Here is a 27,846-nt window from a genome sequence, read left to right on the forward strand (position 1 = left end):
AATTACGTCACAATCTTGGCTCGATGCGATGATGCTTTACAATCGTGTATATTCTATGTATTGTTCCTTCACAATTCCGGTCGTTTTCGACGGATGTTCACACTCAAACAGTCAAATACAACTCCTTATTGACCGGCTGTCCCTCCGGAACAAATTCATGATACTCTAAGCAAAGAAATCAATGTACATTACCTTGATTTTCTAACGGTTATTGCGTGTGTTTTTTTTTTTTGGTTTCGGTTCGTTTTTCCCTCCATTCCGATGATTGTTCATTTGTTTGCATGTCAAATTCATAAAACCCATGCCTCATCGGCAGTTATAATGCTCTCCATGAATGTGGGATCGAAATTCACACGATCAACTATGTCCAAAGAGAACTATTTACGGTACTCTTTTTGAAAAAAAAAAATCAGCTTTATCAAGATTCGAAGAAGAACGCTTTTCATACCCAAAATATCCACCAAAATCATTCGAGCGGACTCGCGAGAGGTGTCGACTTTTTTGCTATCTCTCTAACACAAAAACTCTGATGATTTTCAAGTACCATATTTTACATTTTTGTAATATTTTCGTCAGTTGAAGTGGTCGAACGCCGTCCAGAATGAAGCATGTATTCAACGATCTCTTGACCGTCTTTGAAGGCTTTGTAACATTCGTAGACTTATGGTTTTGATAAAACTGAATCACCATAAGCCTTTTCGAATAGTTGCAACGATTCCGCCGCATACGAAATTTGGTTAGAAATACAAAATTTGAGACAAATTCTTTGTTCAATATTTATATCCATTCTAAAAATCGCAACGCACTACGGAGGTGTAGCGACTTAAGCAGCTGCTGTAAGCAAATTGGTTGACAGATCACGCTCATATTTGGCATAGTAATTAAGGACAGTCCTACCAATTTAGCAAAAGTTTCTTTTTTTTACGAGGGCTGCTATATATATTTCTGGCCTAATAATGAAAATGGGCGTATTTATCAACGAAAATGGTTTTTTTTTTTCGTTGGATTTGGCTCGTCTTGGAAGACCCACACGGTCGATTGCTGTTTTGTTTCGGGCTCATACGCATAGATCCATGATTCGTCACCTGTGACGATCTTATAAACGTCTTTTGAAGCACCGCGATCGTATTTTTTCAGCATTTCCACACGAGCCTTTTTTTGAGCGATTGTCAAATTGTGCGGGATCCAACGAGAACAAACCTTTTTTACGGCCAGGTGTTCATGCAATATCGAATGTATGCTGGTGGGAGAAATGCATAGGCATGCCTCTATCTGAAGGTATGTTACATGACGGTCTTGCATTATCAGTTCACGTACGGCATCGATGTTTTCTGGCACAACGGCTGTTTTTGGACGACCTTCACGGAATTCGTCTTTGAGCGAGCGTCGGCCACGATTGAATTCGTTGTACCAGTTTTTCACAGTGCTATAGGATGGTGCTTCATAGCCATACAAAGATTTTAGTTCATCGATGCACTCTTGTCGTGATAATCCACGTCGAAAGTTGTGAAAAATGATCGCACGAAAATGTTCACGAGTTAATTCCATTTTTTGGCCGAGATGAATTTTTTAATTCCCTGTAAATAAAACAATTCACGATTAAATGACAAAACGTTCTGAGTGATGTTATGCTAAACAATGTCAAACTTTCCAATGGAAATGTCAAAATGCGCCTGGCAACACTTAGTGTTGCCTAGTCCAGAAATATATACATATAGCAGCCTACGTAATATCATTTAACCGGAATACCACGTTCATTATTGACGTCTACGGCTTGAAAAGAGTAAGGTTTATTGCTTAAGACCAATGACTTCAAATAACCCCATAATATGTAATCTAATGATGTTAAATCATAACTTCTTGGAGGCCATTCATAGTGAGCCTCAACGGAGATGACAATTTTCTTTTAAAAAATCGTTATCGTTTCCAAGTTGTTTCAAGGAAAAATCAGCAATTTCACGTCATTGACGATGGTCTAATGATTTTAGTTCTTGAGTGAGAACAATTTTATTCGGCGGCAAGCCCAAATCATTTCTCAAAATCCGTCATGTTGGGGTTTGAGGCAGTTCCATTTCTTAAGAACATCTTGGAATCGACAAATTGCGGTCTTCAGAGATACTTGCCTAAGCGGCAGCAATATATTAATTACTTCGAGCGATTCTTTTCCTAATTAGCAAGAAATGTACGCTCGAAATTTTGAACAATTCGACGACTAGCGAGCACAGTTAGACGTTTATTTTAAGCGAACAAAATAATTGACGAAAATAATTGTTTGGTTTTTAAACTATTCCCCGCAGCTATCTGGAAGTTAGATTTTTAGAATTTTTATAGAATTGCTCAAAAATATTTACCAGCAGCTCAGCTACAACTCTCCAGTAGTAACATGTGCTAGCATAACCGACATGGCGTATACGTAACTTCCGCTAGGAAACATGCTTTGCTGTTTTTGTGCCTTTGTCTTATTTACTTTTATCACTTCCTGTTTGTTGTTGCTTTTATAACACCAGTTTGCCCTATTTAAGACAGCTTAAATCCCAATGATTTGTTATCACCCAATTTATTCGCTTTTTTTTTTGCCTTCTTCCCGGTTACATACAAGCATATTTCTAGATAAATATGTGTGTTTTTCTACACACATAACATTATCAATTCTATTTGCTTCGTTTTCGTTGTTGTTGCACGAGGCATCCTAATGTTCTTGGCAATATTCCGCAAATAAGCAATTTTCGCCAACATATGGTACTTTGGCCTCAAACCCATAAAAAACAAAATAAGAAACAAGAACAAAAAGCCCTCTATACCGGTCGAATACACGAGTAACCTCGCGCTAGTTCGATATACATACGAACCATGCGTCGGCACAGAGCGTTAGCTTTTCAGAGTGAAATGAGGGTAGCTACCCCAGCGGTGCTGGCGGCAACGGTATTTGAGTGGATTTGTTTACCATATTATTATTTTTATTTGCTTTTTTTTTGTGTGAGAACGCACTTTCTTTGAGAGAAGAGTTGGGAAAACTTAGTGCGAATACATTCATATATAAATGCATACATACTTTTATAAGTAAGTGCTAGGGTTCAACTACGGCATTATCATTATTAATAGTACTATTTTCAACAGTGTTTTTAAGTTTGTAACACCCAGAAGAGGGCGTAAGAGATCCTACAAAATATGTGCATACTCGTATATAAATGATTATGACGATCAACTCAGATTTAGCTATATCCGTCTGTCCGAATATATGTATGCGATTTGCTCTCTCAGTTTTTAAAAAAACGGTCTCAAATTATACACAAGTCTTTCTCACTAAGAAGCTGCTCATTTGTCGGAATTGTCGATATCGGACTATAGCTACCATACAAACCAACCGATCCAGCTCAAGTCTTTATATAGAAGACTTTTTTATTTGACCAGATATCTTAACAAAATCGGGTACGGATTATTTTCACAGCCATATCTACAATCTGTGAACATATTGGTCAGATCGGTCCATTATAACATATAGCTTCAACAGTTGTACAGTTTATACAAACTAATACTATTTCTTTTAATTTTAAATATTTTTTTTTTGTTTTTCTACTGTACTTGACCTCAAGCAGCTAATTTTAAATCAATAAATTACGCAAATTAATCGGAAATAAACGAGCTGCCAGCAATGCAAAAGCTCAAAAGTGCAACGAATAGGCAGCTGAAAAAAGAAAATCAAATAAAATCACTTATGTATAAATAAGTACATTTTTATACATACATAAACATGTGTAGATATGTGCAATTCGAATTGCAAAATGAAAATGGGAAAGCAAATTGCAATTGACTGTCTCCCGACTTTCGCAAATCAGCGTTCTACGTCGTCAAATAGCACAACAAATCGTTGAAAGAGCAACGAGAAATGCCATAAAAACGGAAAAACCGAGCAAATGAGCAGAAAACATTGTTTGTGTCAAAAGCAATTATAAAGACAGCGCAAAAGAGGCGTGAACGTGCTAATTAAGCTATATGTTGCGGCTACTACACGCTGCCGGGCGGCGTACTCAGTAGCGTTAACTGTACTTCTAATCGAAAAAATGCACATTTAACAAGAAAGTGTTTGCAATTGCATATTTTCGCTTTTTGGTGCTGGAATGCATGATTTTTAAACTAATTGATAACTAGTTTATTGAGTAACTAGTTCGTAACTAGTTTGTTTTTAACTACTAGTTCTTTCTACTTCATTCAAAAAATTTAGCACAATTGCAAGAATAATATAATTAAGCACTTTTCCACTTTTTTTTTTGTTGAAAGAAAATTTTTTGGAAAGTATATACGTGTGTATAAGGTGCAAGGCAGTTCTATAAAGTTTCACAAAAAGCTTTATTTTTTGCGTATAAATTTATTTTATTGGTTATTTATAGAAATTCAGCATTTCTTATCTCAGAAATGCACATTTTAATACATTACTTTGGAACTAGTTGCTGACTAGTTTTGTAACTAGTTCACTTTGTAATAAGTATTTTTTTGAAAAAAAATTTATTCTTAAGAGTTTATTTAAAAATAAGAAAAACCCGTAAACTTCAGTTGCTAGAAGCTAAAATATCTTTCACAAATGCATACAAAAGTTTCCTTAAAAGAACTTGATCTTGATTTCAGTTTGTATAGCAGCTTTATGCTATGATGGTTCGATCTGATTTTTTTTTTTTTCGGAAATTACATTTTTAACTTAGAAAATAGTTCATGCCAAATTTTGTGCAGATATCTCGTCAAATGAAAAAGTTTCCCATACAAGCACTTGATTCCAGTCTTTCAGTTTGTATGACTGCTACATGCTATAGTGGTTCGATACAAGCGGTGACAACAAATGAACAGTTTCATGAAAAAAAGTGTAAAGCTTCTGAGCGTTATCTCGAAAACTGAGGGACTGATTCGCCTATATTGTTCAAAATAGTCTATTCTGAGCATGTTTGTAACTAGTGTGCAACTAGTTTGTACCAAAGCTATGTGTTAGCAAATGCTTGTAGGAGAGGGAAACGTGAACTAATTGTACTGCAGTGTGCATATAGTAGATTTTGTTGGTGTAAAAGTAATTTAATTATATTTTTCAATAAATGCGAGTGAAAATCCCACAATTCCGATTAAAATTTTTATATCAATAAAAACATGTAATACGAGTACCATATATGTATGTATGTATGTATACCTGTATATGTATATAGATAGACTGCTCGACATCATATTTCTTGAGAATCTCTGAACAAATGCACTTCCTTGTAATTTTGAGGTTATGAACCGAACGCTTCATATAAAGTGCATATATTTGGATCACGTGATGAGACTATTTAAAAATAAAGTGTTATTTTTTCCGTTGAGCGTTGTTGTTATCACGTAAACCCTTTTCTGGTTCAAACATCAATTTCTACATAAACTACACACACGCATATTCTTATTTACATACCTACATCTGTCGAAGTAGCACAGTGTCACATACGAAGTGGCACACTGTACGCACTTTGTCAACACTTTTCTGCGCCACTGTGTACACACCGGCGCCACGCATATTTGCTAAGCCAAGTTCGAAACAGTTAAATTGACGATTTATCCAGTAACGGTATTTATTTGACATTTAGATAGACAAACATTGTCTTTGACCCACATACGGCCTCCCCACATTTGGCGTGAAATCATCGATTTTAATAACTGTTGTGGCACTCAGACAGCCAATTTGCTGATTATCAGTATTTCCGGGTCTGGAAAATTAGTACTAAACTAAAAATAATTATATTAATATTAAAAAAGTGCCGTTACTAACATGATAGAATCTTGCATAAGCCTTTGGTGCTTTGACGTCATTACAGTTAAATGTGAAACTAACGGTATATGCTATGTATGAAGTAGATCTTGATTAGAAAGGCAGGCATGCTATCTTTAGAAATGGGGTACAATGTGGCATGTTAATGAATAATTCAAAATTTATAAAAAAAAAAATTGAATACAAATTTTTGTTAAAACAAATTTTAAATATTCAGTTTCTAATATTTGTTGTGTTTACGACACTTTAATGAGACATTTTAGTTCCAGAATTTATTGATTTTTTTCGAAATATGTACATATGTATATACTGATAATTATTATTAAAAAAAAAAACAAATTGCTGGCATTTTTTTATCGAAATTCTGAGAATTTCAAACTTTTTAAAAAATTTCGAAGTTTTTATTTTTATATAAATTGCGTAATTTTCAATTTCTTTTTCACTTCTTATTTTACTACCGTCTCCGTAATTTGTACTTTTTTTGTTTTCTACTTACTTACTTTTGTTAGGTGGCAGCTCTGTTTCAAAAAATGTTAAAAATTAAGATATTTTCGCAATAAAAGTTTTTTATTGTGAACACATACATACATATGTTTTTAAATATTTTTTATATAATTAATTTTTTACAAGTGGCAACTCTCTTTCAAAAAAAGCTTAAAACCATAAAAATTTTCGCAATAAATACTTTTTATAGTGAGCACATACAAATATTTTTCATAGTTTTCATTTTTTGACAGGTGGTAACTCTATTTCGAAAAATTCTTAAAATTTTAAATTTTGGCGAATAGAAGTTTTCAATTGCGAGCACAAAATTTGGTAGCATTCTTTTAGAATAATTTAATTTTTCGGCAGGTGGCAGCTCTGTTTCAAAAAAATTTTAAATTCAAAGTATTATCGCAGTAAGTCTTCTAAATTCCAAGCACGCACATTTTTTTTAATTTACGCAGTATTAGTTGTAAGTTGGGAACTTAATTTGTTCGATAGTTGGCAACTCTGTTTAAAAATGTGTATGTGCAAATTAAAGATTTTTCGCATTAAATGTCTAAAAATTTATTTATCTTTAATTTACCTTATGTATGTACATATTTTATATTGTTTTCAACAATTTCTGTTTTATAAAGCGTTGGCAACTCTATTCTAAATTAACTTTTAAAACAATATCTTATGAATGCTTGCCAAAATTTTTTTAAATCTTACTTACATTTGTATTACTACATATTTTTCATTATATTCATTTCTTTTTTTTTTGATGTGAAGTGGCAACCCTGTTACACAATATACACAGATGTATGTATGTATATTAACTGGAGACATTTATAAATACTTTCTCCGACTGTATTTTTAAATTGCTTAAGTTAGGTGCTCATTTTTCCGAATTTTTATTTTATTAAGCGATGGCAACTCTGTTCCAACAATATATATATTTTTTTAATTATAAAGTAACTGCTTAATGGTAGCGTTCGTTACCGTTTTCTTCATATGTTTTACGTTTAGCATAACTTTCAGCGTGATTTTATTGTTTATAGGTGGCAACTCTGTCAAAAATTTGTTTAAATTATGTTTAATTGCAATTATAGTTTACTCTTTTATATTCCTCACGTGTATCGTACATTTTTATTTAAATTAAATTTTAGTTTATTTCTGTATTTAGAAAAAATATGGCAACGCTTTTCGAACTAACGTCTGGCGTAATACGTAACAAATATTTTTCATAAGATTTACACAAACGATTTTTGTTTGTAATTTTTTTTTGCAATTTTTTTCTGCAGGTGGCAACTCTGTTACAAATTACATCTGAAAGCGCTGTTCTGAAGAGCTACAGCTTTAGAACTCTAGCCATTATTGTATGTGTTTTCTTTTCCTTACTTTCCAATGCATTCAATGCACCCACTTACTTGCAGTCACGTGCCCGTGCACACCGGCCAAGACAGGGCATGCCAAGCGCAGCAGTTGCATTAGCCATTGAACGCATGATATGGCCCAGCAATAGACTGCCCACCAACACCAACATCAACAGCAACAACAACCGTCGGCCACCTACGCCTCTGCGACAACGTCTGCTCTGGCCCCTCTGGCCACACGCTAGCGCGCTAATAAGTCATTATACTTTCCCACCCCGCTGTCGCAACGCCTCCGAGCTGTGTGCGTCATGCGCGCCTACCTCGTAATTGCGTCTCCAAATGCAATTGACACATTTCACAGAATGAACTAAAACTAATTACACCTCGTTGGAGTGCGACGGCGGCGTGACGGTGGGGGAGGCGAGCAATATAATGCATACACATACGTACATGTTTATATGTATGTATTCATATACATTTACATACAATATCAATGTATATAATGCACTTGCTACGTTGTGCTCCAGTAAATTCGTAATGTTACTCATACGCCACCGCACACCCTCAGCCGGTGCCCACGCTCATCGCTTATTAGCGCTTGCTGAGCGTCACTCATTCAATTCAATTGTCGCCCGTATGTCCGCTCACTCATCTTTCCATCGCCTCATTTCGGTCATGCACATTGTGTATTGTCTGTGGCATTAATTTCATTATGGATCCACAGAAGTCGCATGTCGCCCTTCTTCGCCGGTAAAGTACATTGTAATGAAGAAAACCAATGAAAATTATTTTGTTTTTCTTGTTTTTGCTTTTGGGACACATGCTCATAATAATGGAGAAGCTGTTGCGCGGGTTTTTGTTGTTGTTATTACTATTGTTGTTGTTACTGTTGAAATTGTTATTGTTGTTGTTTTAAAGCCCAACGGCTATGACATGGCTGGTGATGATACAGCAGAGGCGTTGACTTGATTAGGCTACTAGACACATACATACAGACAGTACTCACACACACGCATACACACACATGAATATATAACTCGCATTTACCCACTTGTCGCTGGCGAAATTGTTAAGTGTGTAAGATAATAGCCACACTGTCTACATAATTGAGGTAGACGCGTTGTCTTCTTGTTATCTTTTTTGTTGTTGTTGTTGTTTACCACACTTCTGTGCTTTAATTACCCACTGTGGCTTTAAGTGCGCATAGGCGCAAGTGTAATTGGCAGTAATGGTGTGCATACGTGCAAGATTGCAATGTCTGCAACTACAGTTGTCGGCCATTGAAATAGAAACACCAAAATTTCTAGATATTGCATTTTTGCCTAATCTGTTTAAAACTTTTCATCGCAAGATTTTTTAATTGATTTGGAACATTTTTGTGGCACTGTAAAAAAAATACAGTAGTAGTGCATATTTATATGAGCACTAAGCAACACTATAAGTGTTATAGTGTTTAAGTCTTGACTTCTCAAAAGTGGTATAGTCAAGAAAGAAGTGTTGAGTTGTTTCCATTTCATCTTATTCCATACTGCTTCTACAAATGACCTTACAGCATGGACACCAATACGGCAATGGACTGTTAAAAGTCCCACAACTGGGAAGAGGCTAGCCTTACTGTGGGCAAAGAGATCACTAAATCACTTGCGATCAATCTTGAGCCAAAAGGCTTCCGCGACAGCGCACGTACTGATGGTGGCCGAGCGCTAGCCAAGTTTCCGCGAAGTCTTATAACAAAGTCGCTCGATGCTATTGATAGTGAGGTTAGGCACTCCTCGACCAACCCTAAACGCACTGTTAATGAGTTCAAGGCTAGTATCGCCGCTCCGCTATCTGAGTGAATGGTCACTTTTCTGAAAGAGATTCCACTCCGGAGTAGCAGATATATTGCTACCTTAATGGCTGCAACCTCGGCTTGGAATACACTGCAATAGTCAGGAAGTCTGAAGCTGTAGTTAATAGAGACTCTTGACAGTGAACCCCTCCACCAACCTTCCACCCAAGCTTTGATCCATCCGTAAAGAAGCTCATTGCCCCTCTCCTCTAAAGACTTCTTCCCACCCTCGATAGCTAGCTCGCTCGTCGGTATATGGGTAGAGAAGGAGAAGCCAAAGTTCGGTTTGGCGACTCCATGATCTTAGTGATCCGTTCTGAAGGCAAAGTGTGTGAGGATATCCGAGTGTTCAGATAAGTGTTCTTTTAAGAACATACACCTTCCGGCGATGTCTACGTGTTTATTCTTCGAAATAGCACTAAGTGCCATGTTTGAAAGGGACCTTAATACACCACACATGTCCCCCGTTGAACGCTCTCGAGTTTCTTTGTAAGTGTGGTCTTTTCTAGAGCCCTCCACCACATAAAGACTCCATAGAGTCTAAGTAGCTTGCCTATGGTGTCATAGAGCTAGAATACCACTTTCGATGAGAGCCCCCACCTTTTGCCAGTGGCTCCCTTACAGCAATGTAAGACAATCGATGCCTTTTTTGCTCTAGACTCACTGTATCCGCCGGTTGCAGACGAATATCGCCCATCTGGGTTTTACTTGAGTTGTTGGCGAGACCACTTCGGACCGTCCAATTTGTGACGATGCAGAGATAACCTTGCGTCAACTTGTGCACGGTACTCAGGAACTTTCCTTTTACCATAAGTGGTACATTGTCTTCAAAGGCAATGACACGGTAGCCACAAGATTTTTAAGCAGGTCATTTACGACAAAGATCCATAGAAGAGGAGAGAGAAGGTCACCCTGTGAGGTACCCCAACTCGCATTTCGTCGTGCGCGTCTGTTCCCCATTCCGTTTCGATCGCTCTGTCGCACAAAAGACTGAGAATGAGGTGTTTGAGGTTTAATTTAACCTCAAGACCGTCCAGAGCAGTAACAACGGCCTTCGGCAGAACGTTATTGAAAGCTCCCTCAATATCAAAAAAGGTCCCAAGAGCGAAATCCTTTATCCTAACCTTCTTAACATGTATCTACTTCGTGGTTAATAATTTTTTTTTTTTAATTTAATAAAAGTTAGGAAATTTTTTTTTCACAAAATCTGTTTTTTTTTACTTAATAAGTTTAAAGAATTTTTTGTTCTTTTAAAATATGAAAATTATACATTTTTCGAATATTTTTTTTTACCTTCGATGCCTTTCGTAAAATTTGTAAAATAAATATATTGTGTTTTATTTACCGTTGCTAAAGTGAAAAACGCTTACTTTTGAAACCGCTTATTGAAACTCAGACTTTGTTTATACATAAGTATATAAATTATGCCAATCTCTTAAAGTAGCTTTGCCACTTGCTTATCGCCTGAAAACGTGTTGGCAACACACCACTCTACATGACTCCAATATCACGGTGATTTCTTACCACTAATTAGCGGTAAAGTTTTTCTACTACCTCCGCTTGCTGATAACTTTATCAATGAAATGTATAACGGTGCTTATACATTTACATAATTATCGAAAAGCTGGCAACTTTGTTTCTGTAGAGAATTTACTGCCAACCAAACGCTTTTTCAGTATCAACAAAAACAAAGTTATACAAAATAAAAGTTGTATAAATAGAAAAGACAAGCAATTCGTTACTTAATTCAGTCAAATTCGGTTAATATACTAGTTATATGCTATATACATACATAAGTATGTATGCCTGCAAGTCATGTTAACCTAAATTTCCACACACACAATTGACTCTTACAAATTCTCCCGAAAACAAAACACGACCTTTTGATACACTTTATCAGTTGTTTTTGTCGTATGTATGTGTGTATGTAAACAGGTGGCGAAAAAAATTACAACAATAAAATAAACAAATTGTGTGTTTTTTACATATATTTTTTCTTCGAATACAAACAAACGGTTTATTTATTTTAAACATTTCGCTTGGCCCCCTTTTGACTTCAAAGCGATTAAATAAATTATAAGTCACTCGGGTGCAATTTGAGTGGCGTATATTTATAGCCACTGTCGGTTCTGCCTCCACTTTCATACGTTTAAATGCTATTGATTTTATGCGCATACATACATTGTGACAAAAAAGTACCCAAACTTTTAAATAAAAGTAAGTTTAATTATTTATCAATATGTATTTTGTCGACTTCAAAGTAATGTCCACCAGATGTAATGCACTTATGCCAACGATTTGTCCACGAAACACTTTTCATAAGCACTTTTTGGGATAGCCTTTAGCTCCTTCAGCGAATTTTGGTATATATGAAAACGGTTTCGACTGAGCGGCTTTTCAGTTACGGGACAAAACTTAGCACGAATAATGCCATTAGCGTATGCCATCTTATGATCGAAAATATTTAAATTGGATTATCACTACAAGAGTGCATCGATGAACTAAAATCTTTGTATGGCTATGAAGCACCATCCTATAGCACTGTGAAAAACTGGTAAAACGAATTCAATCGTGGCCGACGCTCGCTCAAAGACGAATTCCGTGAAGGTCGTCCAAAAACAGCCGTTGTGCCAGAAAACATCGATGCCGTACGTGAACTGATAATGCAAGACCGTCATGTAACATACCTTCAGATAGAGGCATGCCTATGCATTTCTCCCACCAGCATACATTCGATATTGCATGAACACCTGGCCGTAAAAAAGGTTTGTTCTCGTTGAATCCCGCACATCGCGGTGCTTCAAAAGACGTTTATAAGATCGTCACAGGTGACGAATCATGGATCTATGCGTATGAGCCCGAAACAAAACAGCAATCGACCGTGTAGGTCTTCCAAGGCGAGCCAAATCCAACGAAAGTTGTTCGTGCAAGAAGCACTTCGAAGCAAATGGTCGCCTGTTTCTTCGGCAAAACTGGTCATGTGGCGACTGCTCCGCTTGAGCAACGTAGGACGGTCAATTCTGAGTGGCACACCACCATTTGTTTACCTGAAGTCTTCGGAGAAATTCGAAAAACGAACAAGAGAAGACGAATCATTGTGCATCATGACAATGCGAGCTCTCACACATCGGCTCAAACCAGCGCCTTTTTGACAGGCCACTACGTCGAATTGATGGGTCATCCGCCGTACAGCCCTGACTTGGCAGCCAATGACTTCTTTTTATTCCCACACATCAAGAAAATAATGCGTGGTCAACCATTTTCGTCGCCAGAAGATGCTGTTGAAACATTCAAAAACCATGTTTTGGAGGTGTCTCAATCGGAGTGGAAAAAGTGCTTCGAAAATTGGTTTGAGCGCATGAAAAAGTGTATAAATCTTGATGGAGAATATTTTGAAAAACAATAAAACCATTTTCGTTGATAAATATTCCTATTTTCATTATTAGGCCAGAGATATATATAGCAGCCCTCGTACTAATACAACGATTTTGGACCTTCCTGGTGACTTTTTACCGCATATATCGGCAAATATCTAAGTTGTCTCAATAAAGTTGAAAGACCGGGCTTTTCTAATAACGATCCAAATATGTGCCTCAATTCTATAAAATTGGGTGAAAACTTGCCCAAATCTAGCTGCAATTTTCAAACATTCGGTTGTCTTTAATCCTTCAGGGCAAAAAAAGGCAAGACTTTATTATTAATTGATTCTTCAAAATTTATGTCGTCCTCGTAAAAGTGATCCCCCTTAGTCACAATACACTTGTGCCAACGTTTTTTGCAATACTGGAAACAATTTTTTCAATTTAAATTTCCGGATTAGCAATCAATATGCAAAGCGAATCACTTTTAATGCCTTCAATTGACTCTAAATGGTTTCGGTTAGGTTTCCGGAGGGTGTTTGCGGTCGTGGTTCAACATTTGACAAAAAACTTACGAAGATTCAATACAGTATTCGACGGTGTATTGTCCTGGTGTAAAAATGAAGAGTTGTCCGGTCATAATGTCGACCTTTTCTTCGCGCAAACGACGCAAAATACTCAAATAGTATTCCTTGTTGATAGTTTGGATGGTCGGAAGGAATTCGGAGTACACCACACCTCGATAATTGAAGAAACTTGTCAACATAACCTTGATTTTTGACATGCTTTGACGTGGTTTTGTTAGTAGTCGATTCTTAAGCACTAAACGCTTTATTTTATTGATGTGTTGATCATCAGTTGATGTTGTTGGCCGTCCTGGACCTGGTTCGTCGACCCCATCCTCTCTAAACAATTTGTAGCAAACAAAAACACTAGCTCGCGACAAAAAATTATCACCGAAGGCGTTTTCCACCATTTTGAACGTTTCGGCACTAGAAATTCGATGGAAATTTAATTGAACTTCTTTGTTGTTAAAATTGGTACACGAATTTTTTAATTTTATTACTTACACCATTTTTACCAATTTGTTTCTTATTTTGCATTTAGTTTTTAATTAAAAAAAATATTTTTAACATTATTTCAAGTTATTTTTTCAGCACTGCAATTGTTTTGCACATTTATATTATTTTTTTTTGTGTTTTTCGTATTTTATTTTGTCCAACGCAAGCGCTTTCTGTCAATCCTTCACCTTTTTGCGACGACGACGCAATTATTGACCAATCAACAAAAACCAATAACAAACAAAAAGAAAAAAACATCACACAAAAAAAGCATACAAAAACAACAGTAATAAATGATACAATATTTTCATGTGCTTTGCGCAACCTTCTGCATTGTCGGCTTGCATTCGCGCGTACCGCGTACAGCGGCATGAAGAATTCATGGCGATAGTCACTTCCACTTCCTCCTTCGCGTTTGCCTTTTGCGGCCACATTGTTTACATACCACCACACACACACACACACACATGCATGCATATTGATCTATAAGCGAAAACATTTATCTATTAATCTGTGATGTGTCGATGTGCATAGCAATGTGCTCGTGTGCCTCCAGTACATGCATGTATGTAGGTATATGTATGTATGGGTTTGTGTGTGTGTGGTTTGATGCGACGTGCCGAAGCGCGTTCATGCAATGTCGAAGGTCAATGCTGCATTACGACCCTCAAGCGCATTTTTATGCCTTTACACACACACACACGCATACATACGCTGGCTCTAATAGCCTCATGTTGCATATTGTACACCTATAAAATACAACAAAAGCAATAGTGGTCAAGCAGTTATAATCAATATATGGCAGCGTGGTATGCAATGAAAGCGCGGGAGCTGATAACCTTTGGTTTTGTTATAATTACTTGTTTGGATTTTGAATTTGAATTTTTTTTTTAATTTTTGGGCTTAAATATGCTATAATTATTGTTTTGAGTTGCTTTACAAATTATTTATTTTATTTTCGAAATGTTACATAAAGGTTCATCAGTCTTGAATATGAAGTAAATAATTTAGATAAGCATGAATAGTAACAGGTAAATTGAAAAGTGCGCGGCCTGCCATAGTAAATCATATTTTGTTGGCGAAATTCGTTTTTTTATTCAAAAAAATTTTCCCTTCAAGTGTGATACACTTATTCAACCGAACCTCCAACTTTTCGTTACCATTTCTGTCGTACAATTTTACCTTTGTTTCAAAAGAGAGTTTCGGCCACCTCCTTCACTTGACGAAAATTTCCCAGCAAGCATTTTTTTGAGATTTTTTTGTTCAAATCTGAGTAAAGGATATAGCCACTGAGGGCCACATCTGTAGAAAATGGTGGCTTTGAAAGCAATTTGAAGCACAATTCATGGACTTTTGCTATTGTTTTCACTGACTTGTGACACGGTGCATTGTTTTGGCGAAACAGAAATTTCTTTTTCTTCCAAAGCGGCCATTTTTCGGCGATTTCGTACCTCGAACGGTCCAATATATGATAATAGTTGCTGTTGGTGGTCCTTCTTTTTCAGTGTATTCAACAAATGTTATTCCAAACGCATCCAAAAATACAGACTTCATAACCTTGCCAACTGACTGCAGCCTTTTTCACGCTTCAAAGCGGATTCATCGTGTGCAGTTCACTTGTATGTTTGTCGTTTAGACTTCGGAGTGAAATGATGAAGCCTTGTTTCATCCATTGTCATATATCGGCACAAAAAGTCGGATGTATTACGCTTGAATATCTCAAAACTCTGATCCGAATCATTAACTCGTCATTGGTTTTAGTCAAAAGTCAGCTCGCGCGGCACCCACTTGCACAAGAGCTTTCTCATACACAAATATTCGTGAATGTTATGTTGTACAAGTTCAGTTGATACCTTTAGAATGCATGTAATCTCGAACAACTTCACTTTACGGGCATCCAAAATTTCTTATATAGACTTTGATGATGTTTTCGTCGACAACAACCTCTTTTGGACGTCCACAACCTTCAACGGCCCCGGTACTCACTTCGCTTCGTTTAAACTAATGAAGCTACTTCTCAACGGTTGATTTCTTTGGCGCAGAGCCCAGATAATGCTGTTCAACTCACACTTTGGCTTCAACATTTTTTCTCAAAATAAGCACTACCGACAAGATATCTTCACAAAAATTTAGAAAATTTAAAATCCGGGAGATTGTCAGTTTGTCAGGTGTAACTTTAAAAATTGAGCATATTGATGACACTTGGTATGCGCTTTCTAAGGCAAAAATAAATATGAATTCGTAGATGGGCGTAATTGGACCACTGCCACGCCCACAAAATGCCTAAAGTGCCATAACTAAACACTAAATTAAGATGCGTATACAATTGGTTAATTGGCAGGAGGGATCGCTGTAGCAAGAGGCTTCTGTGGGCGAAGAATGTTAAACAAAGTAGCCGTGGGCCCTCTTTCTAACAAGTTTAAGTACATATCTCCTAAAGCACTTAAGATACAACATCCAGATTTACCTAGCGAAAATACTATCTATAAAAACTCCTGCCGACAGTGTGAAAATGGATGAAATCTGAGGATGACCCCGCTCACTGCACATATAATGGTAATGTTCAAAACTACTAAAAGCGCGATAAATATGATATGAGACAGCTTTATGAGTGCCGGTGTGAAAATTGGACGATGGACGTGGCACCGCCCACTTTTTAGTGAAATTCTTTATCTCTGGACCCGAACAACAGAGTTCGTCTAAAAATAGGCGAAACCTACGCCACGCCTATTTCCCATACAGCACAATTTTAAAGTCCACTTGATTCTTTTACTTTCCCGTACACAAAACAAAAAATAATTAATATAACGGTATTAAACTTAGCCCGAATAATGCCTTTTGTGTATGTCACCTTATGATCAAAAACTGTTCAAGCCCCTAGGTACCGAATAGTTTGATCCCAGTACTTATAGTTGACTTTTGGTCGAAAATATCGGTCAATGTGTGAGATTCCGGGATAGTACTTCTCTGACAATGATATGTCTGTTTGTTAAAAATGGCTTGAATCAGGTGAATACTTCCTTGAGCCCCCATATACCTAATATAAATATTATGGAACTTCCAGGTGACTTTGTACCGCATATATCGGGCAATATGTGAGCTATCCCAATGAAAATAAGAGAGCATGTTTTGTTTATAACAGTGTGTATCTTTGTGTCTAACATAGATCAATTTGAGCGAAAACTTGTCTCATCCCCTATACAATATAAGAAATATCAGGATTTTCGAACATCAGGCTGACATTGCCCTATATTTTTACGGCCAGGTGTTCATGCAATATCGAATGTATGCTGGTGGGAGAAATGCATAAGCATGCCTCTATCTGAAGGTATGTTACATGACAGTCTTGCATTATCAGTTCACGTACGGCATCGATGTTTTCTGGCACAACGGCTGTTTTTGGACGACCTTCACGGAATTCGTCTTTGAGCGAGCGTCGGCCACGATTGAATTCGTTGTACCAGTTTTTCACAGTGCTATAGTATGGTGCTTCATAGCCATACAAAGATTTTAGTTTATCGATGTACTCGTACTCTTGTCGTGATAATCCACGTCGAAAGTTGTGAAAAATGATCGCACGAAAATGTTCATGAGTTAATTCCATTTTTTGGCCGAGATGAATTTTTTAATTCCCTGTAAATAAAACAATTCACGATTAAATGACAAAACGTTCTGAGTGATGTTATGATAAAAAATGTCAAACTTATCGATGGAAACGTCAGATTGCGCCTGGCAACACTTAGTGTTGCCTAGTCCAGAAATATATATAGCGCCTACGTATAAGAAATATAAGGATTTTCGAACATCAGGCTGACATTGCCCTATGTATATGATTGGTTTTACATCTTAAAGTATTTCTCCGGCTTTGATTTATGCAAGTTGCAAGAGTATAAAGTGATCGGCCGCACCCGAACTTAACCCTTTCTTACTTCATTTGTTTTAAGTTTTTTTATATACCTTTTTTTATTTTGTTAATATTTATAATTTTTTTTGTATAATTTTCCATTTATTTAATATTTGTAATCATATTTAATATAATTTATTTATTTTTAAATTTTACTAACTTAATTTAATTTATTATTTTTTTTTTATTTTATCAATTTATTTTAAATTTATTTATTTAATTTTTTTAATTCTATTAATTTAATTAATTTTTTTTTAATTTAACAATTTTTTTTAGATTTTATTAATTTTATTTTTTTTTGATAATTTAATTTTTTTTTATTAATTTAATTTTATTTGTTTTTTTTTTTATTAATTTAATTTTATTTATTTAATTTCTTTTTTAATTTTATTAGTTTTATTTAGTTTAATTTTTTATTTTAATTTAATAATCTTAATTTGATTAATTTACTTTAAGTTAATTTTTTTTAATTTACATAATTTAATTTAATTGTTTTTATTTTTATTAATTTAATTAAATGTTTCTTTAATTTTCATAATTTAATTATTTTATTTTTTTAATTTTATTAATTTTATTAATTTAATTTTAATTTATATTATATTTTAAATATAAATATTTTTAGTATTATTTTTACAGTTATAATTTATTTTTACATTTATAATTTATTTTTCTATCATTTTGCTGTATTTTAATATACATAATTTTATTTAATTTAATTATATCTTTTCTAGTCGCTCTTTATTCACTATTTTCGTGTTGCAACTGCAGCCAGAGCCTTTATACTCAACGCTTTGTTGTTGTTGTGTATATCAAATTCATTCCAATGCTAATCAAATATTAAATTCCACTTACTGACCGCTTCAGTTACCATTGTTATTTATTTAGTGCTACTAAAACAATAACAACAACAACACAAAAATAAACAAAAACAAGTGTTATGTGCATATCAACACTGTTGTCAACATACTTATGCAGCGCAGTGTTATTTCAGACACTTTTGTGTTATGCGGCGCATACATGTTTACAACAAACACATTTACATATGCTATATTTATATACACACTTGTATGTATGTTGTTGCTTATTTACATAGCGTTCACTGATAATAAAGTTGTTGCCAATGTTGTTTGGTCGCTGGCGCACTGACTGACTGCCACATTGACTTACTAACTGAGTGCCTTACATTTCTACATATGTACTGGCACATACATATATATGAGCATACATGTATGTATATATAAATTTACATGCTCATTATGCATATAGATTATTGTAAACTGAATAATTGTTGGCTGCTTAGTGGGCGTGTTGATTATTTGCCACTTTATATGTACATAATCAAGTACCTTTGAATGTGTGTTTGTGTGCGTGCGTTTTTTGTTTGTTTATGTGTGTATGCTGTGTGTGTGTTTGCATGTGCAGTTACCTGCTTATTGCTGTTGTTTGTCGATTGGCAGCAGCTAACATTCTCGCACTATTTATTGGTATGAATTCAAAACAACAATCGCGCACACACACGCACACATGCGAACATACAAATATATATGTATATATACATAGATATATCTTGCATGTGCCACAGCACGCCCGCCGTTGTAACTAGTCCGAGGCAGTCGCAATCAAGGTTCTCAAGCTTTGTTTATTGGCACTGAAAATGCGACATTCATGGAATTGTTGCTTTGTTGTTGTTGTTGGTGTTGTTATGCCAGACGATTTATGCAAAAAGGGCAATTCACTTGCATTTTCAACGTTTAGTTTTTTCTTATTTTATGGAAAAGTGTATGTAGTATTTTAAGGGCAGCGTCAAACCACTTTCTGATTTTTTTAGGTTAGGTTTCCATTGTAGTAAGGTCCTGTACGCGTTTTCTTTAAGATCGAAATATTCTCCGGATATTCTCTAACATAGTTCTTCGTGGCTGTTTTAGTTGTAAAACGACACTTCCATATCTTCGGCCAATATACTACTACTATGGGCAAAATATAGCAAGACTTTGTTCATAATTTTAAAATTTATGCTTTAAAATCTATGTCGTCCCGCTCAAAGAAATCCTGCCTGACCCCAATTCCCTTGTGCCAACGTGTTTTCCAATCCTCGAAAGAATTGTAAAGTTTAATTTTTGGAATTGGGATTCACGTATAATATCTTCAATTGGCTTCAAACTGTTTTCCTGGAACGTTCGTTTGAGTTTTCTGCCGAATATTGTGGTAGAGGCACAATGTTGGTTGTAAATTTGGCGAATAACTCACGAAGAATGAATGCAGTATGCGATGGTGAATTAACGTGATGCAAAAACCCAAAGTTGTCGGCTCATAATTCCGGACACTTTTTACGAAAACTTCGCGCAAACGACGCATAATACTCATATAGTATTCCTTGTTGATAGTTTGGCCGGTCGAAAGGAATTTGAAGTGTGTCACAGCTCGTTAATCGAAGAAAACCGCCAACCTAACCTTGAGTTGTGCCCAGATTTTATATGATTTCTTCGGCGTCGGCTCACCTTTGCCACGATATTCGGTCGATTTCTCGCATATTTCCCGGTCGTAAGGATAGATCCAAGACTCATCGCCAGCAATAATACATTTCTTGACTTCTTGGTAGTTGGAAATCATTGTTTCACAGACGTTAACGCGACGCTGGTATTCGAAAAAAATTAGTGATTTTGATGCTAATTGCTTTCACTGTATTTTAGGTCCTAATGATCTTTCAAAATAGGTTTCACTATTTCTTCCGATATTCCAAAAATGCCAGTAAGATCTCTGATTCTCGATTCTCAAGCACCAATTCCAATGATCAATTTTATTGACATGTTGATCATTAGTTGATGTTGATGGCCGTCCTGGACATGGTCGATCGTCAACACGTTCTTGACCCTCTTTGAATAATTTTTACCAATCAAAAACACTTGCTCGCGACAGGCAATTGTCACCGAAGACCTTTTCCAACATTCTGAACGTTTCGACATCAGAAATTTGATTTTGCACACAAAATTTAATGGAGTTTCTTTTTGGAATAATTTCACTCGTCGTAAAAATCGCCGAATGCACTTTATGTACTTCAGAAGCCCAGGCGTATAGTTTAATATCTGGTTTAAACTTTTGTAGAAAGTAATGGCCCTGAGTATTTTAATAGCCTCTTTAGATACTAGCCAAGACAGTTTAGCGCTGTGGCTTCTTACCACGTGGACGAGAATTAATTATTAAATTTTTCTCAAGGTAAGGAGACTGAAGTGGAAAAGTTCTATGGAATCGATCCAATTAAGTACGCGGCAGCTTAGAATTTTATAAACTTTCTATCCAAAATCATAAGTAAATTCTGAAAGAAATACTAGAAGTAAGACTTTGAGTTCCAGTTATGCGAAAAAGTCTAGAGAAGAAGTTCAGCATTATTTTTGGTTTAGGCGACATAATTTTTATCTATTTTATCTACTTAGGCTACTTGTCGCATTATAAAGGGTGATTTTTTAAGAGCTTGATAACTTTTTTTAAAAAAAAAACGCATAAAATTTGCAAAATCTCATCGGTTCTTTATTTGAAACGTTAGATTGGCTCATGACATTTACTTTTTGAAGATAATTTCATTTAAATGTTGACCGCGGCTGCGTCTTAGGTGGTCCATTCGGAAAGTCCAATTTTGGGCAACTTTTTCGAGCATTTCGGCCGAAATAGCCCGAATTTCTTCGGAAATGTTGTCTTCCAAAGCTGGAATAGTTGCTGGCTTATTTCTGTAGACTTTAGACTTGACGTAGCCCCACAAAAAATAGTCTAAAGGCGTTAAATCGCATGATCTTGGTGGCCAACTTACGGGTCCATTTCTTGAGATGAATTGTTGTCCGAAGTTTTCCCTCAAAATGGCCATAGAATCGCGAGCTGTGTGGCATGTAGCGCCATCTTGTTGAAACCACATGTCAACCAAGTTCAGTTCTTCCATTTTTGGCAACAAAAAGTTTGTTAGCATCGAACGATAGCGATCGCCATTCACCGTAACGTTGCGTCCAACAGCATCTTTGAAAAAATACGGTCCAATGATTCCACCAGAGTACAAACCACACCAAACAGTGCATTTTTGGGGATGCATGGGCAGTTCTTGAACGGCTTCTGGTTGCTCTTCACCCCAAATGCGGCAATTTTGCTTATTTACGTAGCCATTCAACCAGAAATGAGCCTCATCGCTGAACAAAATTTGTCGATAAACACATTTCGAACCGAACACTGATTTTGGTAATAAAATTCAATGATTTGCAAGCGTTGCTCGTTAGTAAGTCTATTCATGATGAAATGTCAAAGCATACTGAGCATCTTTCTCTTTGACACCATGTCTGAAATCCCACGTGATCTGTCAAATACTAATGCATGAAAATCCTAACCTCAAAAAAATCACCCGTTACAAGAAACAGTTATATAAAATGGGCCTAGCTTCTTATGCAAATTGCCGGTTCTGTGACAGGGAGCCTGTAACTCCAGAACATCTTCTAATTGATCGCAATAGAATCCTCATCTTTTAGCTTATCTTTTCTTATATACATGGATGAGCTAAGTCTTTGCCAGCCGACTGTTGGGTTTCTTCACGCTTTAGAGAGGGTCCATTGTGTGCGGTGCGGATTTATCCATGTCTGTATGTCTGACCGTCTGTCCGTCGGCCTGTATACCATATACACTAACTAGTCTCTCAGTTTATGAGATATCGTTCCGAGATTTTGCATCTGTCATTTTCTCGCCAAGAAGCTGCTGATTTGTCGGAATCGCCGATATCGAGCCACTATAGCATATAGCTGTCATACAAACTGAACGATCAAAATCAAGTTTTTCTATGAAAACTTCGGTATTTGAACTTTAAGCTTTCAAGCAAGGCGCTGAAGTCAATAAAATAACAAGAAATATCGACTTTTAGAGTTTAGATAGGCAATAACTTTCAAGACAGTCTTCTGCACTCTAATTAAAATACCAAATATGTGCGGGCAATATCCGTGTCGTTGGAAAAAAGCCGCTACATTTGAGTTGTTGTTATAATAAGCAGCATTGTGATTACTGTTATTGCGGCTATTGGCGCTGCTATTGCTGCTGCCACGGCTGATGATGATGATGGCTGTGATGACTGTGATGGCTTTGGTGGCTTTGGCGGTGATGGCGATGGTAGTGCGCAAACGCAATTCTAGGTCATTGCTGAGCGCTACGAATTTATTATATGCATTTAATGCGGCTAACATTAATGCGCGCGCGCACACAAATACGCATGCATATATGTATATACATATGTAAGAGTATATACATACATTTACACTCATATGCATCGATGTATGTGCGGCTTATTGACCGCCAAAGCAGTGGCTGAGGCAACGGCAAGCGCTTCATGCATAGAAACATATCAACTCGACTATGTACTGGCTATACATATGTATATATATATGCATATATATTTAAGTATGTGCATACATACATATGTAATTACTAGCGGCTTTACCGCCGCTGCGTTCAATTCAGAAATGTAGGCCTTGAAATAGCATTAATCAACTTGTTAATGCATCGTTTATTCGAAATGTTTTTCGGAATTGGACAACTGGTTTCATTAGCGAATTCTCTTGTAGACGTGCCACTTGGTTAATCACTACATGTTTCTTCACTTTTTTATACCATATATGTATATATATATATAAATGTGTGTTTATAATGTGACATGCCGCTGAAGACACTCTGTCGATCATTCTTTACTGGACAGTAATCTCTATTAATTTGTTATCAATTTTGATATACAACTTCGTACAAAATAGACCATACAAGTTATGGAACATACTCCTAAAGAGTTAGAAGAGCGCCGTTCGTCTTCGAAGAATCTCTAATTTCAAAAGATTTATAATCAGCCCATAAATACGCGGTTTAGTCCCACATTTTTTGAGATATCGATCGGAAATTTTGCACATGTTCTTTTCTCCCCAAGATGCTGCTAACTTCTAGGAATCGAATATGTCGGATCGCTATAGCATATAGCTGCCATACAAACTGACCGTTCAAAATCAAGTTCCTGTATGGAAAACTTTCTCATTTGACGAGATATCTTCATGAAATTTGGCATAGATTATTATCGAAGATATCTCTATAATATATATAGAAATCATGCATATCGAACGACTATAACATATAGCTCCCATACAAACTGACCGTTCAAAATCAAGTTCCTGTATGGAAAACTTTCTCATTTGACGAGATAACTTCATGAAATTTGGCATGTGTTATTATCAAAAGTTTCTCTATAGTCTCCAAAGAAATTGTGCGTATCAGACAACTATAGCACATAGTTGCCATACAAACCAACCGATGAAAATCAAATCCTTGTATAGAAAACTTTATCATTTTACGCTATATCTGAATGAAATTCGGCACAAATTATTATCGAAGCCATCTCTATAATGTCCATAGAAATCATGCATATCGAACGACTATAACATATAGCTGCCATACAAACTGAACAATCAAAATCCAATCCTTGTATGGAAAACTTTTTTTATTTGTCGAGACATTATCACGAAATTTGTCACCCATCATTATCCATAATAGCGCTACAATATTCAGACAAAAATATTCAGATCGAACTACTATAGCATATAGCTGCCATACAAACTGAACGATCAAAATCAAATTTTTCTATTGAAACTTTTTATTTTTTTGTGAAGTGTATAACAGTTTTGGTGCAGCCGAAGCTAAAATATTTTTCATATGTTTTATTTGTGAAAAATTTTATTTTATTATATATTTTTTGTAACAATATTTTGTAGTCTCGCTTCTGAAACCCATTACACGCAATTTTGCTTATAAATAAATCAAAAAGTCTGGTTGAATGACCTAAAAAGCAAAAACTTAATTGATGACACGAGCTGAAATTTTAAGTATGTCAATAATATTGATAAATAAAAATATAAAACACATATAGTATGTACATACATGTATGTATGTACAACTGCTTGTAAAGCGAAAACCTATAAAGCATAACCCGAATATATTAAGCTGTCAGCGTTAAAAATACAACAATAACACAAATTGAAAAAGTCTAAAGTCCCACCTATAAAGTTTAGCCCCAAATAATTAAAAAAAAAATCCATTTTTTCTGTCGAAAATTTCGTTATTATTTAATTAATTTTGTTCAATGATGAAAAAATTGTCCGTGGCGCATGCGAATAGGCCAAAAATGTAAGTAATGCTAGGGGATGTATATTAAAAAATATTAACTACAAAGCGACAAATATATACATATTTACATGTGTATGTATGTATGTATGTATGTACATTTGTAATGTCGACATGTGTAAGTGTGTGTGCAAAAAGCAAAAAAAAAATGTTTGCCTAAAATGCACCTTCATCGCTTATGCATATGCTGCGGCTTATTTAAATCTAATTACGTAAATTAATAATATTTGTGCCAACAGCAACAACAAAAACAAAACGATCGCAACAATATCGACAACAAGAGCGGCACCTTGCGTACAAGTCTATGAGTGTCGCATGCACTTTCCGTTGTGTTTATGCGCTTATTTGTCACTTTTTTTAATGTCTACTTGTTGTTGTTTTTATTTTTTTGTTGTTATTATGCGTTATATGTTGATTTTTTGTATCATTCGCCGACAAATGTCAGTCAGCTTTTTGTATTATTTGCGCACAGTAGCTGGTGTTGTTGTTGGTGGTGGTTTATTTTTGTTTTTGTATTTTTTTCACTTGTTTTTCGCCACTTGTTTTATGGCAATCACTTGTCAATTTGTTGTAGTTTTTGTTGTAATTGTTATTGTATTTATTTGGTTTTTGTATTAAATTTTTGTTGTTGTACTTCTTTTCATTTTGTTGTATTTTTAGTTTTTGTTGTAATTTTTCTTGTTTTTTTTTGTAATTCTTTAGAGTTTTTTTTAATTTTTGTTGTAATTTTTTAGTTTTTTTTTAAATTTTTTTGTTGTAATTTTTTTACTTTTAGTTATTTGTAATTTTTTAGTTTTTTGTTGTAATTTTTTTTTTTGTTGTAATTTTTTAAGTTTTTGTAATTTTTTAAGTTTTGCTGTAATTTTTAAATTTTTGTTGTAATTTTTTTACTTTTTTTGTAAATTTTTTGCATTTTTTTATTTTCATTGTAAATTAAATTTTTTTAAATTTTGATTGTAAATTTTTGTTGCTGTACTCTAATTTTTTTAATTATTTTCTTTTAATTTTCTTAATTTTTTATTGTTGTTTGTTTTTTAGTTTTTGTTGTAATTTTTTATTGTATTTTTCGTTTTTGTTGCATTTTTTTTATGTGCTTCGTTTTTTCTTCGTTTTTTATCTGCTATAATTATTGCGTTCACCGTTTTGTCGTCGTGTTCGTCTTCGTTGCCTAATTACGCTTACATGTAATGCACTGATTGGCCTATCGGAAGTGAAAAGTGCATGAAAAATGTACAAATATTTAGCGTAACGTTGACACATATACACCGACATACACACTCACACACACATGCACGCTTGTTGTTTACATTTGATATGCCATATGATTTCTAATTTCGAAAATTGTATTTGTAATCAAATTTTTTTAACATACACCCTATCAAAAAGCATCGGGAATTCTTCATTTCCCCCTGTCATCTCTTGCTTATATGGAAGGCAGGTAAATCTTTTGCCTGGGTTGGTACAACTGTCCTTAATTATGACGCCAAAAATTAGCGCGATCTGTCAAGCAGTGTGTTTACAGCAGTTGTTTAAGCCAGTCGATCCCTATACCAGTCTACGAGTCATTTTTTACCATGCAGAGTTAGACAAAGCACGCTTTGAAAGCCCCTGGAAACTGAAGAACCGAAATTTATGCCCAGCTGAAAGTTTGTAAGCTCTTGGAAGCTTAACATCGCATCTGTAGACAGTTATGAATGTTTGAAAGCTCTGAGAAGTCAAATTGCGCATAAGCTACCACTGAATCAATAAGATCAAAACTATGGATCTAATTATTAGTCTTCCGTGATGTCTCAGAATTGCAGTTTCTGTTATTCTCTAATATCTATTGCATTTAGTTCTTAAACATTCCTCCGATTAACTGTTGAGAAGAGAACGAGAACCTGCTGCATAACAAAAATTTATAAGGTACAAGGAGTTACAGTGAACTCATATCCTATGACAGTGCTGACCCTAGTATTAAGCAAAGCATTTAATTTCCAACATAATATAAGAGCTGAGAGTTCTCTCTCTAAGAGAGAGAATACCCGGCTTATTTCCATTTTCGAATTCATATTCTGAAATGCTCTAAGTTAAGTTGCGTCTAAAGTCTAATTTCTATTAGGGATATTATAGTCGTTTCAGTGGACGATCATGCAGTTTTTAAGTTGCAAAGTACCACATTTTTATAAAGCTATATATGTATAAACTCTATCCTTTTCTTTCAACGAAGCTTCTGAAATTTTTGGTTTACTATCCTCTACAGCAACTCTAGTATCTACAGCAACTTTATCTTCTGAAATTTTTGGTTTACTATCCTCTACAGCAACTCTAGTATCTGGCAATCAATCCAATGCAAAATCTTTTCTTCATAGATGAAACTCGCAGTGCTATAATGCCTTTTTTAAATCAGAGGAATTGGCTAGAATCGATATTTGACGGGATTAGGATTAGGCGGTTCGTCAGAGCATGATGGTCAATTGATTCGTTCTAGAACTGTTTTTTATGTAACAAACACTAAATCATAAATGATCGGTGTTTCAATAGTTCAAATGGGGTTCTCGTGACATTTGTCAAGGGATCATATACTCGTACGTATAACACAAACTATTTCACTAATAAATTAATAATGACCTCTATGCTCCTACGTATTTTATAAAATCACTGAAACTAATGATCAGATCATAAAACAGTTTATAAAGACAGTTTTAAGGAAGTTCGAACGGTCAATTTGGTCTCATTATTTGTTAGTATATAAAATTGTCAATATCTCCGAATCTACTCTTTCGATGAAATGTGACTTGAAAACTTAACTGTTCAATATTTATCGGCCGCTTTTGCGTTTTTACAATTGGAATTCTATATTTGTAGGTTAAGTTCAAGACATGCACCACAAATATGGTGCGAAACTCGGCTAAG

The 27,846-nt window shown here is 35.3% G+C and overlaps 1 protein-coding gene across 2 annotated transcripts in view; it reads left to right on the top strand.

Annotated features, from left to right (window-relative positions):
* Window positions 1–27,846, top strand: part of LOC105228979 (terminal nucleotidyltransferase 5C) — a 294,705-nt gene that overhangs the window by 143,406 nt on the left and 123,453 nt on the right. The window lies entirely within an intron of this gene.

Source organism: Bactrocera dorsalis, chromosome 3 (genome assembly GCF_023373825.1).
Source record: "Bactrocera dorsalis isolate Fly_Bdor chromosome 3, ASM2337382v1, whole genome shotgun sequence".
Classification (NCBI taxonomy): Eukaryota; Metazoa; Arthropoda; class Insecta; order Diptera; family Tephritidae; genus Bactrocera; species Bactrocera dorsalis.